Here is a 23,063-nt window from a genome sequence, read left to right as displayed (position 1 = left end):
GGATAATATGTTTGGTGCATTCAAAGTAGGAATAGATAAAGCACAAAAAAATAAAGTTAATATGGACTGCTTAGAAAGAATTAGGACTGATTGAATGAATGTTTCAGTGACTTGAATTTCTAGTCAGTTTAAGGGAAGGTGTTATAACCATTAGACAAACCCAAATGTTGGAAAGGATGCTTCCAAAAGTAAAGCTGACTCATCAACAACAATATTTAACCAGATACTGGATAAGATTGATCAGCATTGTTCTGGAAAGAGATTTCTGCCCTGGGGTTGAAGTTTGAACTAAATAACTGCTAAAAGTCTCAAAGTCTGTCTCTAATTGTTATGTGGTTCAATTTTTAAAACAAAAGTAGATAGAATTAAGCATTATCCAAAAGCAATGATTACAGATTTTCTCCATCAAAGATGAGTCACTTTACTGACCAGTCCAGGGCTACAAAAGATGCCTGCCAGGAAAGGTCACTTCCTGATCCACTTGGTTTCCATACTCTGTAGAAGACAGGGAGCTGCCTCCAACAAATCCTGGCTTATCTTGGGCTCACCAGCTTCATATTCTGCTTCTAAGGATTGTCACACTTGCCTTTCCAGATCCCTTTCCTTGTTCTGCACTAGCATCATATCTCATTCTCTTTTATAGGATCATTAAAACGAATAAACAGAGTAAATGCATTGCCATCAATTAAGGCTAATCTCATTGCATATATCCTAAATGTCTTAACTGTTTTGAAAACCAGCCTGGTCTGTGTCGCAAATGCTGACAACAAAGGTAATGGCTTTTATACCTAGACAAGCTAGTGGTTTTATTCTATGGGTTTTTAGATTTGTCACAGGGAAAAAGAATGTAATAAGTTCTTTCACAATGATAATAGCCTAATGTACATCAATTATTGTGAGACAGCTGAAGCAACTGTGTAGTTCAGGACTGTGTGTTATCTCTCAGGGCCAGAGCAGGATTGCCATTTTTGGTGAGAAACAGCTAGCTATCCATTTACTGCCACCTGATTCAAATAATATAGAAATTAATTTGCTTGTCAGAATTTTTTGGCTGTGAATTCTAGGAAATGTGCTCTGTGTTACTGCTGTGATGCTCATTTGGGGTCCTTGGTTTTTTGTTTTGTTTTTGTTTTGTTTTGTTTTTTCTCTTTTCAGTTCTTTTTTCTCACCCTTTTACTTAACCTATAACCTCCAAGGGACTGCAGGGAAATCCTTGGGTTTTCCCACTTGGACTGGACATTGAAACATCTTTTGTTCCTTAATGTGAGAACAAGATGGAAATCATTCAAAGGGGAATTATGTGAGTTCAGCTGCCTCATAATTATTTGTAACATAACTGATGCCCTGTGGATTCTGGCTCTGGGGTTCTCCAGAAGCCTCCCACCTCTGTTATGGAAAGGCCTACATAGCCATGACAATACCCATGCATATACTCAAGGACTGATTTCTACCTGGCATTAGGAAAGTCTGCTTTCTCTCTGTAGGGTGAAAGCTGCATTCGATAAATTGCTAAGTTACAACACCTAAAGTAAAGAACAAATTACCAAGCTTATGGGTGAGAAGAAGTCGAGTGTATTGTAAGATATAGTTATTTCTATAGTTTAGTTTAGGTTGAGAGTGTATTTTCCAACCAGACGGGCTAGGCTTGGATCATTGTTCCAATTCTTGTTAGCTATGTGACTTTAGGCAATTTAATAAATTCCCTCTGAAACAATAATAAATAGGACTAGCATCAAAGGATTGATATGAGAATTAAATGTGATAGTGTCTATAGAGGATCTGCAACAGCGCCTATTTCATCATGTTTAATAAATTATAACACATTTTTATTGTTACTACTATGACTACTACTACTATTGTACTGCAAAATTATTTAATTCCTCACTGATAAGTGAGATAAACAGCATTATAAAGAGATGGAGATGCAGGAAATGAGCTATCAAACTCATCTATAGTAAGCCCTCAGTTAGATTTAAACTGATTCTTATAAGCAGATTTACTCTTAATCAACTGGCAACCCAGCATAGGCACAGCTGTTTGGACACTTAAATGACAATTTTAGCCAGGACAACATGAGAAGAGAGGAAGGTTTATCTTTTTCCTCATTGTTGTAGTTGGTTTTATTTGTTTTAAATCCCTTGTCATAGCTCCAGGGCTTCTCGAGTGCAGAGCCAGCTGGGAAGAAAAGCTCTCATAAGTACTTATTTATCCACTCCCACTGCATAGCATCCTCAATATGCTGGAGAATACAGGGAAAATAAAATTTCAGGTTACATTTGGCCAAATATTTTTGTCATTTCACATGATCATTTTGGCTTTTCTTGCCATCAATCTGATGTATCTAAAAATATGGCTAAATTGTCCCTGAACAAGCCCACTCAGTTGGAGCTGTCTTAGTTAGATTTTGGAGCCTACCCAAATTTCAAAAGTTCATCTAGTTTCCATTCTCAGGAATGGATTTTTCAGTGTCATTCATATTGAAATGTGTCTGAAAAAATGGATGAATGAGGGAGCTGGGGGAAGTGGCATTTCCTCTAGGGGAGTATTCCTTTTGCAGGAACACAGTCACAGTCTGGAAAGAATTCTACTTGTCTTACTATATGATAATAACCTTTGGAACCTTAACCAAAAATTGTCTTTATGTGTTTGTGCTCTTTCTGATGTATATATCAGAGATCAGTTTTTGAAACTGGGAAAAATAAAACTAAACAAAAGGTATATAATGCTTTTATTAAGCCTTAAAACCAACTGACCCATATTCTCATGGAGAAAAATGGATAAAATAATACAGAACTGGGAGTTAGGGGAACTATATCAATTAATAATGTTATACAGCAGACAAATATAATGATAGTTGAAAGCAGCGGGTCTCTTAAAATTAACAAATGAGTTAGAGAAGGTTGCTACCATTGAAAATATAGAGGGTGGTAGCAAGAGATGAGAGGGAAGTGAGAAGATTTTCACTGGGGTTAGACATATAAGTTCGAAAACAAAGTGCTTTGTTGACATAAGAAAAATAATTATATTCATTTCAATTTACAAACTGAAAACTACTAAAAGGATATAATTGTGGAGATGTATGTACAGTTGACCCTCTGTATCTACAGGTTCTATCTGATATAATGGAATACGATAGACTGGGTCGCTTATAAACAACAGAAATTTATTTATCACAGTTGTGGAGACTGGGAAGTCTAAAATCAAGGCACTGGAAGATCTGATGTTTAGTGAGGGCCTGCCTCTTGTTTCATAGATGACCCTCTTTCCCCTGTGTCCTTACATGGTGGAAGGAACAAGAGAGCTCTCTGAGGTCTCTTTCATAACAGCACTAATCCCATCAGTGAGGACTCCACCTTCATGACCTAATCACCTTCCAAAGGCCTCACTTCTAAATACCATTACATGGGGTATTAGGTTTAAACATATGAATTTTGGAGGGACACAAACTTTCAGTTTATGTTAGTCTGGTGGTCTTAATTTCTTTACATAGATCCAATATTCTATCTGGAATAATGCTCCTTGTACATAAAGAACTATTTATCACATTTCTTGTATTGCATACTACTGGTCAAAATTAATTCATCTTTGGTTTATCTCAACATGTCTTTATATTGTCTTCCCTTTTCTAACAGCATTTTTACTTGATATGGAATTCTAGAATGGTGATATTTTTCCTCCCAGAACATTAAAAATGTCATTCCATACAGGTCGGTACTTGCATTGTTTCTAAGGAAAAGTTGTTAGTATTTCTTATTGTTCTCAGGCACATAATTCCTTTAGCTCCCAGTTGCTTTTAATATTTTTTTCTTTATTGTTACTTTTGAGCAGTTGGACTATAACATGGTTATAGTATGGTTTTCTCACTGTTTATTCTTCTTGAGACTCATTGAGCTTTTTGAGTCTGTGGGTTGATATTCTTTACCACAAGTAAACACTTTTTAGCATTATTTTTTCAAAAATTTTTTTTCTCACTCATTTCTCTCTCCTTGATTTCTGACATTCAAATCACCGAAATGTTATGTTTTTTTGTATCTTCCCACAGATGACAGATTGTCTTAATTTTTACCTGCTTTTTTTCCTCCCTCTAAATTTCTGTTTAGATAATTTATCTTTCTGTTTCTTCAACTTCACTGATCATTTCCCTTACATTTTTCAGTCTGCTGTTATCTCATCCCATAAATTTCTTATTGTACATATTTTACCCCTTAGTTTGAGAATTTCTATTTCATTTTGTTTTATAATTTCTATTATTCTATTGACAGTCTCCTTTTTTTTAACCAGTACATTTATCTTTCCTAAAATATATTAAATATTGATGTTTATATCTCATATCATAGTTCAAAAATTTCATTTGTGGTTCTCTACACATTGTTTTTCTTAATTATAAGCAACAATTTTCTGCTTCCTTATATATTTTTAAGTTAAAAATTTTAATAGTCTGAATACTGCAGTGTTGAGAGTCTGGATTTGGTTACCTTTCTTAAAAGAGTAATCAGTTTTGTTCTAGGAGGGCAATTGATTTACTGCTGGATTAATGTGATATTAATCAAGCTTGATTTTAAGCTTTGTTAAAATCAGCCTAGGTTAGGCCTTACAAAATGATGTAAGTAGTTCTCCTTTCAAGGTATGACCTTTTGGAATCTCAACTGAAAACCTAAGGTATTTAGCATGGTCTCTCTACTCTGTCAGGCTGAAATTCCTACATATCCTTGTATTTTTTAGCCCAAGTAATCTCTGTTCAGTGCTCAGCTTCCCAGTAACTAGGCCTTATGCAATTTCATCTTGCATTTGCACAGTTTAAGGTTTATCCAAAGGCAAACTCTGTGCAGTAACCTCCTTTCCAATATCCTACACTCTAACTTCTAGCCACTTCAGTAGACTGAGCTCAGAATTCTGCTTCATCAGCTCTGCAATATCACCATGCTTTGCTTAGGCTCCATTTCCCTATATTGTTGTCTGGAAAGTACCTTAAAGAAGAAAGCTGGAGTAACCATAGGAAGTACCACATGTGTTTCTTTTCTTTTAAGAATCACATTCCTGCTCTGCCTATTCTCCCATGTCTGAAAAGTGTTGCTTAGTATGTTTTGTCCTGCTTTATACTTATTTATGGTAGAAAGACTAGTCTGGTGTAAGTTATTATGTCATGGCCACAGTCAGAAGAGTTTTGGTTATTTTTGGATATATTACTTCAAGTATTGAGTCTAATGAGCCCAGTAGTTAGACTGAGTCAAAAATCTACTCTAGTTAGAACAGTTTATTTTGATAGTTACTAACAATGACTAGCACTCAGTATATATTTATGTAAGCATGTATAAATCCATACAAAGAGCTTAGCAATGGGAAGTCACACTAAAACACATAAATCTAGGAACACAGTATCTTTTCCCTTTTCACATGGATATTTGATTGTTCTTTATTCATCTTAAAATATCTACCAATAAACTGTGCCAATAAGTACAATAAGTACTTAAACTACCAATAAGTAGTTTAAATAAAACTATTTTTTTAATTAAAGAAATGATGAAGTTATTTTCCATTGGCCTTTACAATAAATGAGAATGTGATCATATCTAGGCAATATTGGAATACCAGTATTTTCACTACCTATTTTAGAATTCAGAGATAATAGAAAATAAGAACCTTAAAAATCTTTGTGGTATATAAATCATAGCAATATAATTTTAATTGAGTCACAATTATAAGGTTGCACTATCAAATATAACTTAGTCTCATCATGGATAATTTCTATCTTTGAGGTGAAACTCCATTTGTTTTTGCTATTTACAAATATTAATAAACATAAACATTGCTTTCAGGATTCTTTAATCAAATTAGGCTTTACTGTGTGCCTGTTTTTGCATACCCATACATATGTCCTACAAATCAAGACTTCTTATTCTAATCAGAATAGTATGTTATCATTTTAAGACACATACTAAATAAGAAAGTAATTAACTAATTTCCCAATGTAGACAGAGATTTATGATGTCCTTCATAGCTGTGTAACCAAAGATGTTTACAATTGAAGAGATGAATGTGTGTCATATATTAGAAAACAGAACATAATGTTTTTGCCGTTTACATGAAGTAGTGACCTATGATCATTTTATTATTTTAACTAATAAACTGCACCACTTAATTATAAAATGGACTGACTTTGCTTTGTGGGTAGAAGGTGGCAAGAATAATTCATGTGATACTCATATTCTTCAATAACCTATTAGTGGAAACTAAGGAAAAAGTGACTCATTATAAGTATTAGTTTGGAAATTATGGAGAGTTGAATATTAAAGAAACCTCGAGAAATTATTTGTGCTAGTCTTCTTCACTGTTAGGCTACTAAAAGGCAAAATAGTCAAGATGAATTTTGTTGATAATTGTCTAAATGTTTTAAAGAATCTGGAACACCAGTCCTGATAACCTGCTATTGCTTTATTTTAACCCATGTCTCTTTTGGAGTATTTATCTTGTTTGAACACTGATATTTGCTATTCCTTTAATTATGGTTCTTCATTAAAGGTAGCGGTGAGGGTGGGGCTGTGAACCTTTTTCTCTCTTCTAACTTAAGTAAAACTTGGAACTTACCATTATTTAAACATGTATTGCATCATACAAGCAATGCCTGATGAGAGGCATAGTTTCCTTCAATATCCCAGAGCAGTTACAGCCTCAGCCTTTCTTCCTTCATCTGTAGACAGATTTCTCTTTCCTTTGTGACCCATCCTTCTGTCATCAGAGCCCTATTATCACAACCTCTGTCCCTCTAGTATAGTCCCCCTTTTCATTATGGAGCCACCTGGAAGTCTTACCCCTACCACAACCTCATTCCCCACACTCATGCTGTTAGACCCAAAGCCAGAGAAACAGATATGCACATTAAGAGACCCTATAAGCTCTAACTAGCAGATAGTATAAATGGAAACTCACATACAATATACTCAAATAAAATATTCTTTTAATTCAAGAGGTTTTTCTGTGTGTTCACAAGATGTTCACAAGTAAAGCTGCGAACGAGGCAGAAATAATTTCAAATTTATTCTTTACTGAGAAGATTCCCTACCTTTGTAAAAATGAAAATAACAACCATAGTAAAAAACATATGGATCAGCAAATGCTCTGGTCTAAATATTCCTCTGGTGTTCATGCCACAAAATGCCTCCCTGTTCTGGCATTCAATTTGTCCTATAATAGCAAACAGAGAAGCAATGCCAGCTTGAAGTGCCAAATAAGGTATCCCTCCTAGGGTCTAGTAAGAATGGGACAATGCCAGCTCACTGGGTACCACATAGAGTTATGTTAGTGCTAATATCTTGTTGTACAACTCTGGGGAAATCAGAAAGCCAAGGTTTGGGGCTGTACAAATATGTCTTTCCGGGACTCTTTTTGACTAGTGAGTATTTCAAGTATAGGAAAGTCTTATAGCCAGACCAATGCCTAGGATAGCAGATTTTTTTCTATGAAGTTTAATAATTCAAAAGACAAAATGAAGTTCAGGGACCAAAGGTTGAAATGAACCAAAGGTCTCTAATAAAGGCAAGTTATATTATTTAGAAGGATATATGTGGAGGTCCTAAATATTTTATAGGTTGAAATAAAATTCAAGGCTATGCCAATTCCCACTTCCACTCCTATTTCAAAATATAATTGCTGAAGTCCTCTAAATATTACTAAAAAATAATGGAGCAACAGGATATGACATTTGAAAGAAATCCCACCACCTCTGCGAAGGATCCTCTCACGTCTCTGCCCCCTGCTGCATCTGCTTCCTTCACAATTGGGACTTAGACTCTCTGGTCTCAGCAGCATCAGGCTGCCACTCTCACGGATGCAGAGCTTTAACAATATCTGCTTCATAGGTTATCCCTCAGAGAGAAAGGGGAATTGCTAAGAGAGTGGAAGAAGGTAGGGAATGAGATAAGAAGCACCTTCCATTCTGCTGAGACCCCATCAGTCAGCCTCAGAACACATTGTTAAGACCTGCTGTGCTGACAGAGGCCATGATTTCCAATGAGATGCAAAACAGAGGTTCTGACTTCACATGCCTGAAACAGATTCTTAGCACTTTTTGACAGAGAAATGATCCTGGTTATCTTGACAAGAATCCAGTGTGGTAATTGTATTTCTGTTCATCTATCCTCTTCCAAGAATTTTTACTATTAATGGGAATTCTTCTAATACATTCTGAAGTGACATGTTTAGCCACCACATTCCAAGCAGAGTATGTCCCCAAGATAGGAAGAGGAAAATAATAATAATCAAATGTTTTTTTCTCCAGGTACTCATCTTTTGATATTTGTAATGTACTTTGTGTAAAATTCTTATAAGAAAATTCTATCATAACTAAGAAGGAGAGTATCCCACTTTACTAAGAAAAAATAAAATAATAAGATGAAAAGGTATTTATGAAAGTCAAGTGGGTAATCAATAAAGAACCAAGAAAGATAAGGTCATTCCAGAGGACTGAAAAAAATGTGAGCGTGCTTTCGGTTATTTGGGGGAAGTGCATTATTTATCTAAATGCACTTTTTTAAAACAAGTTTATTGGAGTATAATTGCTTTACATTGTTGTGTTAGTTGCTGCAGTATAACAAAGTGAATCAGCTTTACATATACATATATCCCCATATCCCCTCCCTCTTGCATCTCCCTCTCAAGCTCCCTATCCCACCCTTCCAAGTGGTGACAAAACACCAATCTGATCTCCCTGTGCTATGCGGCTGCTTCCCACTAACTACCTATTTTACATTTGGTAGTGTATATATGTCCAAGCCACTATCTCACTTCGTCCTGCTTACCCTTCCCCCTCCCTGTGTCCTCAAGTCCAATCTCTACATCTGTGTCTTTATTCCTGTCCTACCGCTAGGTTCTTCAGAACCATTTTGTTTTTTTAGATTCCATATATATCTGTTACCGTACAGTATTCGTTTCTCTATTTCTGACTTACTTCATTCTGTATGACAGACTCTAGGTCCATCCACCTCACTACAAATAACTCAATTTCGGGGGCTTCCCTGGTGGCGCAGTTGTTGAGAGTCTGCCTGCCAATGCAGGGGGCACGGGTCAGTGCCCTGGTCTGGGAAGATCCCACATGCCGTGGAGCAGTTGGGCCCAAGAGCCATGGCCGCTGAGCCTGCACGTCCAGAGCCTGTGCTCCGCAACGAGAAAGGCCGTGATGGTGAGAGGCCTGCGTACCACAAAAAAACAAAACAAAACAAAAAAACCCCTCAATTACGTTTCTTTTTATGGCTGAGTAATATTCAATTGTATATATGTGCCCCATCTTCTTTATCCATTCATCTGTCGATGGACACTTAGGTTGCTTCCATGTCCTGGCTATTGTAATTAGAGCTGCAATGAGCATTGTGGCACATGTCTCTTTTGGAATTATGGTTTTCTCAGGGTATATGCCCAGTAGTAGGATCTCTGGGTCATATAGTAGTTCTGTTTTTAGTTTTTTAAGGAACTTCCATACTGTTCCCTATAGTGGCTGTATAACTTTAAATTCCCACCAACAGTGCAAGAGGGTTCCCTTTTCTCCAACCCTCTCCAGCATTTATTGTTTGTAGATTTTTTATGATGGCCATTCTAACCAGTGTGAGGAGATACATCATTCTAGTTTTGATTTGCATTTCTCTAATGATTAAAGATGTTAAGTATCCTTTCATGTGTTTGTTGGCAATCGGTATATTTTTTTGGAGAAATGTCTATTTAGGTCTTCTGCCCATTTTTAGATAGGGTTGTTTGTGTTTTTGATATTGAGCTGCATAAGCTGCTTATAAATTTTGGAAATTAATGCTCTGTCAGTTGCTTCATTTGCATATATTTTCTCCCATTCTGAGGGTTGTCTTTTCCTCTTGTTTATGGTTTCTTTGCTGTGTGAAAGCTTTTAAGTTTCTCTAGGACTCATTTGTTTTCATTTTAATTTCCATTTCTCTAGGAGGTGGTTCAAAAAGGATCTTGCTGTGATTTATGTCATAGAGTGTTCTACCTATGTTTTCCTCTAAGAGTTTTATAGTGTCTGGCCTTAAATTTAGAACTTTAATCCATTTTGAGTTTATTTTTGTGTGAGGTGTTAGGTAGTGTTCTAATTTCATTCTTTTACATGTAGTTGTCCATTTTCTCAGCACAGCTTATTGAAGAGGCTATCTTTTCTCCATTGTATATTCTTGACTCTTATCAAAAATAAGGTGACCATATGTGCATGGGTTTATCTCTGGGCTTTCTATCCTGTTCCAATGATCTATATTTCTGTTTTTGTGCCAGTACCATACTGTCTTGATTACTGTAGCTTTGTAGTATAATCTGAAGTCAGGGAGCCTGATTCCTCCAGCTCCGTTTTTTTCTCAAGATTACTTGGGCTATTCGGGGTCTTTTGTGTTTCCATACAAATTGTGAAATTTTTTCTTTTAGTTCTGTGAAAAATGCCAGTGGTAGTTTGATAGGGATTGCTCTTAATCTGTAGATTGCTTTAGGTAGTATAGTCATTTTCACAATGTTGAGTCTTCCAATCCAAGAACATGGTATAGCTCTCCATCTGTTTGTATCATCTTTAATTTCTTTCATCAGTGTCTTATAGTTTTCTGCATACAGGTCTGTTGTCTCCTTAGGTAGGTTTATTCCTAGGTATTTTATTCTTTTTCTTGCAATGGTAAATGGAAGTGTTTCTTTAATTTCTCTTTCAGATTTTTCATCATTAGTGTATAGGAATGCAAGAGATTTCTCTGCATTAATTTTGTATCCTGTTTCTTTACCAAATTCATTGATTATCTCTAGTAGTTTTCTGGTAGCATCTTTAGGATTCTCTATTTATAGTATCATGTCATCTGTAAACAGTGACAGTTTTGCTTTTCTGATTTTGATTTCTTTTACTTCTTTTTCTTCTCTGATTGCTGTGGCTAAAACATCCAAAACTATGTTGAATAATAGTGGTGAGAGTGGGCAACCTTGTCTTGTTCCTGATCTTAGTGGAAATAGTTTCAGTTTTTCACCAATGATAATGATGTTGGCTGCGAGTTTGTCATATATGGCCTTTATTATGTTGAGGTCAGTTCCTTCAATGCCGACTTTCTGGAGAGTTTTTTTTTTTTTTTTATCATAAATGGGTGTTAAATTTTGTTCAAAGCTTTTTCTGATTCTATTGAGATCATCCTATGGTTTTTCTCCTTCAGTTTGTTAATATGGTGTATCACATTGATTGATTTGTGTATATTGAAGAATCCTTGCATTCCTGGGATAAATCCCACTTGATCATAATGTATGATCCTTTTAATGTGCTGTTGGATTCTGTTTGTTAGTATTTTGTTGAGGACTTTTGCATCTATGTTCATCAGTGATATTGCCCTGTAGTTTTGGTTTTTTTGTGACATTTTTGTTTGGTTTTGGTGTCAGGGTGATGGTGGCCTGGTAGAATGAGTTTGGGAGTGTTCTTCCCTCTGTTATATTTTGGAAGAGTTTGAGAAGGATAGGTGTTAGCTCTTCTTTAAATGTTTGATAGAATTGACCTGTGAAGCCATCTGGTCCTGGGCGTTTGTTTGCTGGAAGATTTTTTTTTTTTTTTTTTTTTTTTTTCCGGTATGCGGGCCTCTCACTGTTGTGGCCTCTCCCGTTGCGGAGCACAGGCTCCGGACGCACAGGCTCAGCGGCCATGGCTCACGGGCTTAGTTGCTCCGCGGCATGTGGGATCTTCCCGGACCAGGGCACGAACCCGTGTCTCCTGCATTGGCAGGCGGATTCTCAACCACTGCGCCACCAGGGAAGCCCTGCTGGAAGATTTTTAATCACAGTTTTGATTTCAGTGCTTCTGATTGTTCTGTTTATATTTTCCATTTCTTCCTGGTTCCGTCTCAGAAGGTTGTGCTTTTCTAAGAATTTGTCCATTTCTTCCAAGTTGTCCATTTTATTGGAATATAGTTGCTGTAGTAATCTCTCATAATATTTTGTATTTCTGCAGTGTCAGTTGTTACTTCTCCATTTTCATTTCTAAATCTGTTGAATTGAGTCTTCTCCCTTTTTTTCTTGATGAACCTGGCTAATGGTTTATGAATTTTGTTTATCTTCCAAGAGAACCAGTTTTTAGTTTTATTGATCTTTGCTATAGTTTCCTTCATTTCTTTTTCATTTATTTCTGATTTGATCTTTATAATTTCTTTCCTTCTGATAACTTTGGGGTTTTTTTTGTTCTTCTTTCTCTAATTACTTTAGGTATAAGATTAGTTTGTTTATTTGAGATGTTTCTTGTTTCTTGACATAGGTTTGTATTGCTATAAACTTCCCTCTGAGAAATGCTTTTGCTGCATCCCATAGGTTTTGGGCCTTCTTGTTTTCCTTGTCATTTGTTTCTAGGTATTTTAAAAAATTTCTTCTTTGATTTCTTCAGTGATCTCATGGTTATTTAGTAACGTATTGTTTAGCCTCCATTTGTTTATATTTTTACAGTTTTTTTCCTGTAATTGATATCTAGTCTTATAGCGTTATGGTCAGAGAAGATACTTGATATGATTTCAATTTTCTTAAATATACCAAGGCTTGATTTGTGACGCAAGATATGATCTATCCTGGAGAATGTTCCATGAGCACTTGAGGAGAAAGTGTGTTCTCTTGTTTTTGGATAGAATGTCCTATAAATAGCAATTAAGTCCATCTTGTTTAATGAATCATTTAAAGCATGTGTTTCCTTATTTATTTTCATTTTGGATGATCTGTCCATCAGTGAAAGTGGGGTGTTAAAGACCTCTACTATGATCATGTTACTGTCAATTTCCCCTTTTATGGCTGTTAGCATTTGCCTTATGTATTGAGGTGCTCCTATGTTGGGTGCATAAGTATTTCCCATTGTTATAACTTCATCTTGGATTGATCCCTTGATCATTATGTAGTGTCCTTCTTTGTCTCTTGTAATAGTCTTTATTTTAAAGTCTATTTTGTTTGATATGAGAATTGCTTCTCCAGCTTTCTTTTGATTCCCATTTGTATGGAATATATTTTTTCATCCCCTATCTTTCCGTCTGTATGTGTCCCTAGTTCTGAAGTGGGTCTCTTTTAGACAGCATATATACAGGTCTTGTTTTTGTATCCAGTCATCCAGTCTACGTCTTTGGGTGGGAGCGTTTAATCCATTTACATTTAAGGTAATTATCAATATGTATATTCCTAGTACCATTTTCTTAACTGTTTTAGGTTTGTTATTGTAGGTCTTTTCCTTCTCTTGTATTTCCTGCCTAGAGAAGTCCTTTAACATTTGTTGTAAATCTGGTTTGGTGGTGCTGAATTCTCTAGCTTTTACTTGTCTGTAAAGGTTTAATTTCTCTGTCAAATCTGAATGAGATCCTTGCTGTGTAGAGTAATCTTGCTTGTAGGTTTTTCCCTTTCATCACTATAAGTATGCCCTGCCACTCCCTTCCAGCTTGCAGAGGTTCTGCTGAAAGATCAGATATTAACCTTATGAGGAACCCCTTGTATGTTATTTGTTGCTTTTCCCTTGTTGTTTTTAATGTTTTTTTTATGTATTTAATTTTTGATAGTTTGATTAATATATGTCTTGGCATGTCTCTCCTTGGATTTATCCTGTATGGGACTCTCTGCACTTCCTGGACTTGATTGACTCTTTCCTTTCCCATATAAGGAAGTTTTCAACTGTAACCTCTTCAATATTTTTTCAGTCCCTTTCTTTTTCTCCTCTTCTTCTGTGATCCCTATAATTCGAATCTTGGTGTGTTAAATGTTGTCCCAGAGGTCTCTGAGACTGACTTCAAGTCTTTTCATTCTTTTTTCTTTATTCTGCTCTGCAGCAGTTATTTCCACTATTTTATCTTCCAGGTCACTTATCTGTTCTTCTGCCTCAGTTATTCCTTCTAGAGAATTTTTAATTTCATTTATTGTGTTGTTCATCATTGTCTGTTTTCTTTAGTCCTTTGTATTTTCTCCATTCTATTTCCAAGATTTTGGATCATCTTTACTATCATTACTCTGAATTCTTTTTCAGGTAGACTGCCTAGTTCCTCTTCATTTGTTTGTTCTGGTGTGTTTTTACCTTGCTCCTTCATGTGCTGTGTGTTTCTCTCTCTTCACATTTTGCTTAACATACTGTGTTTGGGTCTCCTTTTTGCAGGCTGGTTGTTCACATTCCCATTGGTTTTGGTGTCTGGCTGCAGTGACTAAGGTTTGTTTAGTGGGTTGTGTAGGCTTCCTGCTGGAGGAGACTGGTGCCTGTTTTCTCGTGGATGATGTTGGATCTTGTCTTTCTGGTGGGCTGGCCTGTGTCCAGTGGTGTGTTTTGGGGTGTCTGTGAACTTATGATTTTAGGCAGCCTCTCTGTTAATGGGTCAGGTTGTTTTCCTGTCTTGCTAGTTGTTTGGCACTGTTGCTTGCTGGTCATTGAGTGGAGCTGGGTCTTAGCATTGAGGCAGAGGTCTCTGGGAGAGCTCTTGCTGATTGATATCACATGGGACCGGGAGTTCTCTGGTGGACCAATGTCCTGTACTGGGCTCTCCCACCTTAGAAGCTCAGGCCTGACACCCGGCCAGAGCACCACGACCCTGTCAGCCACATGGCTCAGAAGAAAAGGGAGAAAAAAAAGAAAGAAAGAAAAAATAAGTAAATAAAATAAAAAAATTTAAAATTATTAAAAATAAAAATGTAATTAAAGAAAAAGAGCAACAAAACCAATAAACAAATCCACCAATGATAACAAATGCTAAAAACTAAACTAAGATAAACATATAAATCGGAAACTAGTCAGTCACATACAGCACACCCCAAATCTACAGTTGTTCCCAAAGTGTACTGCCTTAATTTGGGGATGATTCATTGTCTATTCAGGTTTTCCACCGAAGCAGGGTACATCAAGTTCATTTTGGAGATTTAATCTGCTGCTTCTGAGGCTGCATGGAGAAATTTCCCTTTCTCTTCTTTGTATAGCTCCTGGGGTTCAGCTTTGGACTTGGCCCCACCTCAGTGTGTAGATCGCCTGAGGGTGTCTGTTCTGTGCCCAGACAGGACGGAGTTAAAGAGCGGCTGATTATTGGGCTCTGGCTCACTCAGGCTGGGAGGAGGGATGGGTATGGAATATGGGGCAGGCCTGTGGCTGCAGAGGGCAGTGTGACATTGCAACAGCCTGAGGCTGGCTGTGTGTTCTCTGGGGGAAATTGTCGCTGGATCACGGTACCCTGGCAGTGGTGGGCTGCACAGGCTCCCTGGAGGGGAGGTGTGGATAGTGACCTGTGCTTGCACACAGGCTTCTTGGTGTCTCCAGCAGCAACCTTAGCATTTCATGCTGTCTCTGGGGTCCGCGCTGATAGCCACAGCTTGCACCTGTCTCTGGAGCTCATTCAGGCAGTGCTGTGAATCTCCTCTTCTCACACATCCCAAAACAATGGTCTCTCAACTCTTTGGCAGGTCCAGACTTTTTCCTAGACTCCCCTCCCTGTTAGCTGTGGCGCACTAACCCCCTTCAGGCTGTGTGCACATGCCAACCCCAGTCCTCTCCCTAGGATCTAACCTCTGATGCAGGAGCCTCAGCTCTCAGCCCCCACCCACCCTGGCTGTTGAGCAGACAAGCTTCTCAGGTTGGTGAGTGCTGGTCAGCACTGATCCTCTCTGCACGAACCTCTCTGCTTTGCCCTCTGCACCCCTGTTGCTGTGCTCTCCTCCGTGGCTCCAAAGCTTCCCCTGCCCACCCCCTATCTTGACCAGTGAAGGGGCTTCCTAGTGTGTGGAGACATTTCCTCCTTCACAGCTCCCTCCCAGAAGTGCACGTCTCATCCCTATTCTTTTGTCTCTGTTTTTTCTTTTTTGTTTTGCCCTACAGGTACGTGGGGAGTTTTCTTGACTTTTGTGAAGTCTGAGGTGTTCTGCCAGCGTTCAGTAGGTGTTCTATAGTTCATCCACAGGTTGATGTATTTTTGGGGAGGAAGGTGATCTCCACATCTTACGTGTCCACCATCTTGAAGGTCCTCTCCTAAATGCACTCTTTAATACCAATACTTTCAATTAGTTTAGATTACACATGAAATGCACAAATCCATTTTTCTCATAAAAATAACAATGTTACCTCTATTCTGGTACATTTCTCAGAGAAAACCAATACTAGCAATTTGATTTGTTTCCTTTCAAAAAACATATGTGTGCATAATTACATATATGCACCTATAAAAATGTATGTGTGTAATTTATGTTTGCACAAATGCTACCAAACTTTATTTAGGCTCTGTGTATTCTTCTCACTTAACAGCATTTCTTAAAAATCTGCCACATCCTTGCACCTACCACCTTGTATATTGAGATTAGTGCTTCTCAGGCTAGTTACTGAAACAGAATTGCTGGGTCAATGGAAATGCACAAAGTAATTCTAAAGTATCTTTGTAAGCATACCCATTAGGATTTTTTTTTTTAGATTTCTGTGCTAAATGCTTCTATAACTTTGTAGCTCTTTATGTAGAGCACCCTGACCAAATACTGCTACAGACCCACCCGTCAAAGCTCAGCTCAAAGGCACCTTCTGCTGAAGGCATCACTATCTCCCAACTATAATCAATCTTTCTCTCATGTGAAATTGTACAATGCTTTACCTGTAATCTTACCCTGGCATTTACTATGGGTTCATTGCATTAGAGCCATTCATATGCAGAGTTTATCTCCTCCTTGTCCCTCAGTAAGCTGTAAGCTCCCAAAAGGCAATATTCATGCCATCATTTTAATATTTGTATCCCCACATTCTATAGTTGTGTGCCTTGCTTAGGTTATTCTTCTATAAGTCTCTATTAAATGAATAAAAAGATGAATAAATGGATGCATGGTATAGCACTTCATGTTAGATCAATGCCTTAAAAATTCCAGGAAATATCTGTTATGTTGTCTATTGTCAATTCCGTGGAAGATTGAGCTGAACTTGAGTGGTCACGTTTTAGTCTATTATCACATAATTGCTCCTTTATGCATCATGTTTTACATCACTGTTAATGAAAATGATCCTGTATATTTTCAGGTAGTCCTTGTTGTACCTGAAGAAGAATCCTTGTGAACCTTGTCTGAATTGCTCCCTTTCACCAGCACTATTCTTAGCTGCAGTGAGAGATACATTTGTTATAAGTATTTTGAGTATGTACTTGATTCTGCCTGATTGATATGTCATCACAAAATCTTGACCTCCACCTCCACACCCCCCAACCCAGTCAGCAACTTGGACATCAAAAATCACTCAAGCTCTGGGTATCAAGATGCTACATGTCTCAGCAGATGTAGGGAAGCCATTTCTCCTTCCTTTCCTTCCTCCTTCCTATTCTTTATTCCTTCTTTCCTTCTTTCATTCTCTCTTTCTCTCAGAACTGGAATCATCAGAGAAAAGGGTGTGTTTGGAATACGTGAAAATATACTCACATTAAGCCAGCGATATTATGGGGGACTTATAGATTTTTAAGGGAAAAATATTTTAGCATTCAAAAACTCATGTAAAGTATCTAGAGCTTATTCAAATTAGTTTTAGGCAGACCAGCAGTCCGGCTTTCAACACCTCCCATCTAGCTCCCATTTGCAGTCTCTACTAAACCTTTTCATTTTAAGATTTTATTTTTAATGAATTTCCTCTCTTTAGCCTATTCTATCTCTAGTAATGATAATAACTCTTTTATTATGAAACAGCCTATATTTGTATAAAGACCTGTGTTAATTCTAGTTTTTATTCTTAAAGAAATTTCTACATTGTAATTCCAATAATATGTTTTATATCTTCAATCTCTGTTACTAAACCTTGTTTAGACAGTAGATGCATAATGGTGACTTATTAATGCAGACTGATTTAATTATTCTAGATACTACAGTCTGAATTTCCTACCATCAGCAAAACTCATTCAAGTTGAATGGTTCTTCTATAATATTGAGTATCTTGATTACAAATTTGTAGAATATTAATTATAATGTATAGAATTTAAATATTCTATAAATAAGGGTTAGTCACAGACATGGTCCTGAAACATACCATACATTGAAGGTTGGAATAGCACATTCACTTGTATAAAATATATTTATATGTTTTCTTCAAAAGTTTTAGAATTTTATTTTTGTGTAAGATTTTAACTCAATAACTGATGATACTAATTCTGTTTTTCATGGTGCTATTTAAAAATATATAAATTTCTCTAGATTCTTATTTCTTTCCTGTTTATGTACCAAGCTCTACAATTTATTTTTACTTTTCCTAGGAAGTTTTGAAACAGTTTTAATTTAATTAATGATAACATTAGCCTCATAACACCCTGCTAAAGAAAATCTTCCCTGTATGAGCATTATGATAATTAGATCTTCTATTAGATTGGCTCTAAAATTAATATTGTGTCAGTTTTCTAAGTTGTTAGATTTAGAATCACAGTATTCTGCAACAAGTCTGCCTTGGGATAAGTTAAAGTCTAAAAAAAAAAAAAAGACCCAATACAGCCATAAATAAATAAATAGAAATTTATTTTAAAAATAAAAAATAAATAAAATAAAAACAAAGTCTAGACATACACTGTGCAGAATGCTATGAGTAATATATAATTATTTTATCTTTAATATCAGAAAAGGAAAAAAATAAGCCTTGGTCATTGCTTTAGGAGACTAACCTTGCTCTTTGAAACACTTCTGGACATTTCTTGTTTTGAAATAATTGACTATATGAATATATATATATATTGCCCTCTGCCTCCAGTTCCTGGCACAGACCTCCTAAAATCATTGTAATTTTCTAAATGATAATAACACCAGGGTAGTCCTTGTCGTACTTGAAGAAGAATCCTTGTGAACGCTGTCTCAGTTGATCCCTTTCATGAGCACTATTCTTAGCTGCAGTGAGTGATACATTTGTTATAAGTATTCTGAGTATGTACTTGATTCTGCCTGGCTGATACATCATCACAAAACTGTGACCCCCACCTATTTTTCTAATATTTGGTTCTTTTACCCTGCACTCCAAAATCCCTTGGAATTTCCTGGGTGACAGGAGTGTCTTTTGTTCTATTGAGGTGACTGTTGTTGGACTCCTGGATAGTTTCAGGATGTGGATTGATCCCCAGAAAGACCAAGCCATGATTAAGAACCTTGGAAATGTCTGCCCCACACCCCCATCCTCCAATGAGGGGGGAGAGCCTGGAGACTGAGTTAATGATTGATCATGTCTCATGATGAAGCCTCCACAAAATTCCCAAAAGTGAAGAGTTCAGAGAGCTTCTGGGTTGGTGTACACATGAAAGTGCTCACAGAGAGTGTATAGAAGCTCCTTCCCACATCCCTTGTCCTATGTATCTCTTCATTTATATCCTTTATTATATCCTTTATAGTAAAGTGGTAAATGTAGATGTTTCTCTGAGTTCTGTGAGCCATTCTAGCAAATTATTGAACCAAAGGAAGGGGTCGAGGGACCCTTAATTTATAGCCTGTTGATCTGAAGTACAGGTGAAAATCTGGGACTTACAATCAGTGTCTGAAGTGGGGGAGGGCAGTTGTGTAGAACTGAGGCCATGACTTGTGGGATCTGACGCCAATTCCAGGTAGATAGTGTCAGAACTAAATTGAACTATAGGACACCCAGCTGGTGTCACAGAGAATTTCTTGATGTAGGGGAAAACTCCCCACACTTTTGGTGACCAGAAGTGTCAGAAGTGAAGTGTTCTGTGTGAGCAGTAAAGGAGGAGAACACAGGAGTGTGTTTTCCCTAGACATCTGTTCATTGTCTTATAGGAGGTGAGCAGGGGTCTTCAACTCAGCTTTTGTGCCACTTTCTCAAGAACCTCATCTTTCAGATTCTTGACTTGGAAATTTGATTGAACACGAAACTCAACACAGGTCTCCATTTATCTTAATAAAAAACTTCCTTTAAATCAATTTCTGCCCTTACAGCTGTCAGAAATATTTTTCAAAAATATTTATTTTCTGCTTTATAAGGTTAATTGAAATGAAAGGATGATATGTTTTCCCTCGAAAAATATTGGGCTTTTGACCTCTGCTTACAAAACAAATAACAGATATTTTATGCCTTCTTGATTTATTAAACAGATGAAACTCTCTTCCTTTTTTGAACCATACTTCTTTCTTTTCTAGTGGATTCTAAGCTTGGGACTATGTATCTGCTTTTCACTGCTTATTGCCTTTGCAAGACAATTCTGCTTCATGCAAATATTGAATACTAGCTTTGCTGCTATCCTTTAGAGACAAAGAGGATTCTTCTGAGGGCGCTAATGTCTACCACTGGCTTAAGACTTCTAGAGAAAGGGGCTGAAGCATGATTTTCACTACAATAATGGTAACAGAGACTTTGAAAATTAAGTAGATATATTCTAAAACATTAAGCTACTTGGACCAATACTGGTAAAACACAAAGACTGTTAAAAAAATACACACACACACACACACAAAGAGGGCATCAATGCAAGTGATATAGAGGGAAATAATTTGCATATTCAGGATGGGTGGAGGAAAGTCTTTGCCTTAGAAGAGATAGAAGAATGAGGAGAAATTGCTAGAGTAAAGCATTCTTTCCACATTAAGATTTAAATAAAGTATCACCTATTTCCTTTCCATTAGTTTTTTATTCTTCTTTTCTCACTGTATTCCATCCACTGAATGGCTACTCTGGTTTAGTTATTCCATGATATAATCTCCTTTTCTTCCTTCCCTTCACTTACTTTATCTTGCTTTCCCCTCTAATTCATCTTCTTTTCTTCCATCCATTCTCTTCTGGTCCTGTGTGGTCAGGTGAGATCTGACATCCTTGCATGCTCCAGCTCACTAAAGCAACTATGGTGGCATGTCATGACAGATACTTTATAATAATTTACTTGGTCATAAGTAGTGAAAAAACTAACTTAAAACTCTAAATCAAAGCAAAATTCCTTTTGTTTAAAACGCAGGGACCCTTTAATTTTACTGAGTTATAACTCAATTTTTGTATAATCAACTAACTAAATATATTGGACTTCTTTTGTTAGCTTTTCCTTTCTTCTCAGCTGTTATACCTTCTTATTCATGGAAAAGATAAAATAAAATATGGTAGAGATGTTAAACAGGGAGAACTATAACATCTGTATTGGGTTCTCATTTGAAAGTTTTTCACAGTTATATATTCACAGATTTTTATTAAGTATTTTATGTGGTGACTTGCCTAATTGTGTATGGGATATTTGATACCACTTATATTTAATGTTTTTAAATGAGTTCTAATTTAATATAGTCAGTGAGGTTATGGGTGTTGATTTGATTCAGTATGAATAGCTCAAGTTTTGAAACTATATTTATATTCAAACTACTTACTTGTACCTATCTGTATACAGGAGATGAGGCATCTCATTTCCTTTTCAAGCAGTTAATGTGAAGTGCTTTTCATTTGGTATTAGGTTATATATTTCAAGCTTTTGGGCATACATTTTTCATAATTTTTTTTACACAACTATAGACTTTAGCATTTTATACCCAAGGAAGCTGTCAACACTAATAATTTCTGGGAAAGTTTTGCAGACTGGAAGCATGAGTCTCACTGAGCCAAATTATCCATTTTGTTTTTGAGTTTCTGTGTCTTAGATATATAGAAATGAATTGCCATGTGAGGAGAATCTCCAACTCATTATCTTAGTTCTTAATCTAGCAACATGTCTTCTCCATTTGGGGAAGATGAATTTCCCTGCAGCCGCATTCCTTGAGGAAAACCAGAGCATTGGATGTGCTTTGACCCAGCTATATGTCTTAAAATAGTCACTGCTGATTCACTGTACACAGCACCCTCTTCAATATTTAAACATATTTAAATATAGATCTTCCCTGAGTTTAGTGACACTGCTATCCAAAGGCCCTATTTTCCTCCTTATTTCTCACTAATCACCCCTTGAACTGTGCTCTGGAACCACCAATTAACGTTCAAGAAATGCTAGTATGGCCCCGTGAATACTAACAGCTTGCATAAAATAGCTTATTTAATCTTTGAAACATATGGTATGAAGAAGGAAGAAATGCACATAGAATTTAAAGACTAAGGTACTAGGTAGACTCAACTTTATGCACTAGAACATTTTTATTTCCTTTTGTCCCCCTCCTCCACCTTCTTTTTCTTTTTCTTCTTTTTAAAATTTCATACCACAAATATCTCTAACTTCACGCCAATGCCTTGGGAGCAGCATCCTCTTTAGAGTCCTTCGCAGGACACTATCAGGAGTAACTGAATTTGCCTGGCTAAACAGATGCATTCTTGACATCTCAGCTTATATAAGCAGACTTATCTGTACATCACCCTTATACATACTCAAGCACACATGGCAAATATTGGGTACTGCTTCTCTTTTACATGGACTCTAATGCTATTCTCTATTACCTACCAGTAGCCATCATTACTTTATGTCATTGTTGACCTGAAACAAAAAGACTGCCATACATTTCTCCAGCAAAGATGAGTTTGTTTGGGGTCAGCAGAGAACCGCAGTTTAGAGTCTAAAATCATGGTGAGTCATGTGCAATTCTCCTCCCAGCAAGAGATGGAGAACACTTTATAGAAAGGAAAAAGAAGTTGGGAGGGCTGTAGTAATCAAAGAGTCCATGGCTTTTTATTGACTGAGTCCTTTTGAGGAAAGAAGAGTAGTCTTTCTTCTTCCTGTTTGGCTCTGCTATTGTCACAGAGTATGACAGCTTCCCTTTCTGGTCTCCTAACTCTAATTGAGGTTTCCGTTTAATAATTTTTTACATTATTATTTCCTATTTATTCATCTGGATCCCTCGCTAAGCTCTCAGGGTAATGAAGGAGGCATATATTTGACCCTATTCATTCTAGTAGGTAAGGTATCTAGTACCGTGCATAGCATATAGTAGAGTTCAATAAATGTTTGTTGAATGAATAAATGAATGAAGTAAGTAGGTAGGTGTTATTTCATATAACAGTCATAATTATGAAGAGCAAAATGGTCCTATATTCTTAGGAAAAACTTTTAAGACAGAGAAGCTTGCAAGTGTAGGAGAATGAGGACACATAATTAAATTTTGATTCTCAGAGCAAAGTCCAAATATATGTTAACCTCTTCATGTAATTTGTATGGTAATTGTCTTCCAGTAAACCC

The sequence above is a fragment of the Kogia breviceps genome, chromosome 11 (genome assembly GCF_026419965.1).
Source record: "Kogia breviceps isolate mKogBre1 chromosome 11, mKogBre1 haplotype 1, whole genome shotgun sequence".
Lineage (NCBI taxonomy): Eukaryota > Metazoa > Chordata > Mammalia > Artiodactyla > Physeteridae > Kogia > Kogia breviceps.
The sequence above is the reverse complement of the archived record's forward strand: the minus strand, read 5'-3'. Positions refer to the sequence as shown.